This window comes from Pinus tabuliformis, chromosome 5_2 (genome assembly GCF_031772625.1).
Source record: "Pinus tabuliformis cultivar Carrire ecotype Pingquan chromosome 5_2, CPIR1, whole genome shotgun sequence".
Lineage (NCBI taxonomy): Eukaryota > Viridiplantae > Streptophyta > Pinopsida > Pinales > Pinaceae > Pinus > Pinus tabuliformis.
The window spans coordinates 392,465,031-392,468,753 of record NC_142306.1 but is presented as its reverse complement, the minus strand read 5'-3'; positions in this window follow the sequence as shown (position 1 = coordinate 392,468,753).

Here is a 3,723-nt window from a genome sequence, read left to right as displayed (position 1 = left end):
ACTATCAATGTACCACTGATTTTCCTGCCCTTCCGCATATAAGGCTATACCACATCTTTCTGGTTGTGGTTCTTTCTTCCTCCATGTTTTGGGACTCAATGAAGCTTTCTCCTTCTGAGTTGTTTGCCGAAACCTACTCCTGCATTCAGAATCTTCATGACCGAAGTTGTTACAAATAGAACATTCTATTTCATTTTCAAGAGAAGGAAATTTATTGTAGGTTCTTTTCATGATTCCTGTCACACTCCTTTGATTTTGTGCTTCTCTGGTCATGATGGTCTTGTAGGCAACACATTGAGCTGCTTTGTGTCCAAAGTTATGACAAGAGAAACATTGGCCATTGAAGAAATTCCTGTGATTATCAAACCTTCTATCTAGGTGATTGTAATCTCCATAGCCACTCGTTCTTGAGGTAAATTGAGAATGATTTACTTGCAGTTGGTTGTAGCTTCTGTTCATCCTTGAAGTAGATTTCTCTTGATTTACTTGGTGATCTCTGTTCATTCTTGAAGTAAAGTGTCCCTAATTTACCTGGTGATCTGCATTGTGCCTTTGCTGTTGATTGTCAACCTGTTCACTTCTCCTTGTTGCTTCAAGATAACTTTTGGAAGTAGATGGCTTCTGTGCTTGAGATTCTTATTCAGTATACCCAAGACCTGTCTTGATTAGAGGAGAACGGTGCACTTTGATAATCTCATCTAAAGTTTCAGATCCTTTAGAAAATCTAAGTTTTTTTTTTTTTTTTTTTTCTCAATTGGACTAATTCTATTAATCAAAAATATGGTACAAGAAGATACATTCAAGAGAGACAGAAACCAAGAAGATACATTCAAGAGAGATAGAAAACCGGCAACCGGAAATGATAGGACTATCAACCTCGGTTCCGGAGAAGAAGTGAAACAAGCAAGAAGCTACAACATATGGCTGGATGCAAAAAAAGACTGACTTCTACCCAGAATGGGTAGAAGCCTCAACACGAAGCTTTTTCCCTTTCCTTTTTTTGACTTCGACCCAACCGTCGTGGGGTGAATGAGCAATAACCACTTGAAGATTGGGGTTCTCCACAGGGGAGCCCTCCTTTTCTGAATCAGAGGAGGAGGTCAAATGGACGCGTTTCTGAGCGGTGGCTGTATCGGAGGACTGTGCCGGACCATCGGTGGAAGGGACCACAGGATGAGGGGCTTGATCCATTTCCGCATCGCTACTTTCATCTTCAGAGCTGGAGGAATCAGAATCCACGACTGGAGGTGGAGAGCAAGGAGCCCATCGCTTGGACTTGGGCTTGGAGAGGTTATCCTTATTCTTTTTTGTTGGGCGAGATGGGCAGGTGTTCTGCAAATGCCCTGATTGGTGGCAATGGCGGCAACGGAATGCAGTATTTTCGTAATCCAGTGTCTGGGTCCAGACAAAGTCATTTATCTTGAGATTGATTTGGTCTGGAAGTCCTTTGCTCAAATCTAACTCCACACATATCTTGGCATATGAGTAGAGACCTTTGGATTCCTACCAGTAGTCTCCCATAATGAAACTGCCCAAGGTGTTGCCTATAGCTCTATAGACACGAGTATGCCATAGGTGGGCAGGTATGTTTGGAAGCTTGATCCATACATGTGTCTTGGTAATGACTGCAATTGCTGGATCAAAATCTAGGAACCAAGGAGTCAAGAAGAGCCCCGCAGTTCCCATGAACCAAGGGCCTTCTTCTAAGGCCTTTTCATAATGCTTACTATTATCAAATAACACAATGAAGTAACCTTTTGAACAGAAACTGATCTTACAATGATGAGTCTAGTTTGCATGGATCCATGCATAGAGATCCTGAGATCTCGGCCACAATCTGTTAAATCTACAAATGATGGCTATTTCTGCAAATTCTTGAAGTTGGGTTGCAAAATCTTCATGGTTGATTTCAACAGAGGGAACTTCTTCTATATTATCAACCAAAAAGGGTTTAGGTTTAAGGGCCACCGGGGGTTTGGGGTTCTTAGAGTGTACTGCCTCTTTATATGAGAAGGGACGAGTAGAGGATGACTGTCCCGCTCCACCTCCTCTCAGATGAAGGGTTACCACCAAAGAGCTGTTCCTGGTAATGCTGTAAGAAGAGAGGGGAAGAAGGTTTTCAAGTTGTTTACCTTGAAAGAGAAGTCTCTGAAGGCCTGAAGGGATCCCAATCCACTGTTCTAGATCCAGTTTGAGATCCAGCACTAGATCTAAAGAACTGACCCATTGCAGGATGGTTCTGCCTGTAGGCTGAGAAATTTGGATCTGAAAGGAGTCAGAGAAGTGCTTGGACCCAGTGCCAGGGCTTCTTGTGCATCCTAGAGCAGATCTGCCATGGCGATTTTCCATCCGGGGTGTCAGACCTGCAAGATCTTGGCCGATCTGTCTATTTAGAGCCCGATCTGAATGATCCATGGCAGATCTAGGGATTTTCAGTGGCCGCAGATCCCCTGCCTTTGTGATCTTTGGAACGAGGGAGCGTAAAGTATAGAGATTTTCATTCAGTTGGCTGCGTCGCTTCCGTTCCGAGACCAATGCCTTAGGCTGTGCGTTCTCATCTAATTCCTCCTTCAAATCATCCATTTCGTTGGACGAATATCCGCAATTTGGCTCCTTTTTGTCGACTCTACCCTGAGGAGCAGAATCGCCATAGAGATTCTTCTGTTGAAAGGAGGGGTGATTCTGCGTGAAATTCTGAGTCCCGATTCTTCTCAGGGGCTCACTGACTTCATGAACAAGAGGGGGCTGGAAACTCTGAGCGGGATTTACAGGCAAATCGTGTGATGCCCACATAGAATAACTGGTATCGAAACTCCACCCTTCCAGGTCCACGGCATGGGAAGAGGGGGAGATGGGCACTAGAGATCCTGCATTGCAGTTCCCCTGCATGAGATCTGCGCAGAATAACAAGCCGTTCTGATCACCGGCGGTGGCTTCCATGAATTCGAGATCAACCTTCAAAACCCTAGTGCAGCTCTCCCAAATCCGACCACGTCAGAGTTGCACCAAATTTCCTATTTAGAAAATCTAAGATTAAGAGCTTTTGTTTTCTTAATATATTTTCTAAGAACCACAATTTCACATTCTAACTTTTCATTGTGTTTTTCCCTTTCAGCAAGTTGGAATGTCAGAGTATCTATAATCATATTCTTTTCTTCTAAACAAATTTTAAGTTTAGAAATTTATTCATAAAGACCTTCTTCATCTATAGCATCTAAGAAATCACCATCTTCAAAAGTCATCAAAAGTCTATAATCATTACCTTGTTCATCTTCATCACTATTTGAAAATCCATCATTGTCTTCTTGTGTATAATAGCTCTTCTTACTTACATTCTATTTTCTGTTCCATCTAACTGGTTCCTTACCTTTGTCAAGCATATCTTTATGAGGACACTTGGCTGCATAGTGACCGACTCTTCCACAAGCAAGGCATTTAAAAGGTAGCTTACCTTTGAATCTTCGAGAACCCCATTGAAGGTTCTTCACAAAGTTGATTCTTCCTCTCCTTCTGACATATGTCCTGACTCATTGTATTCTCCTTTTCCTGAGGCTTTGAATGTAGATTCTCTCATGTCTGATGGTCCCCCTTTTCTCATTTCGAAAGTAGTTAGGATTTCGTGCAGCTGTGACATGGTAATGCTTTGAAGATTATACTTTTCTTCTATGGCCGAAACTTTTGATTCAAACTTAGAAGACAAAGATCTTAGAACCTTTTCAACCA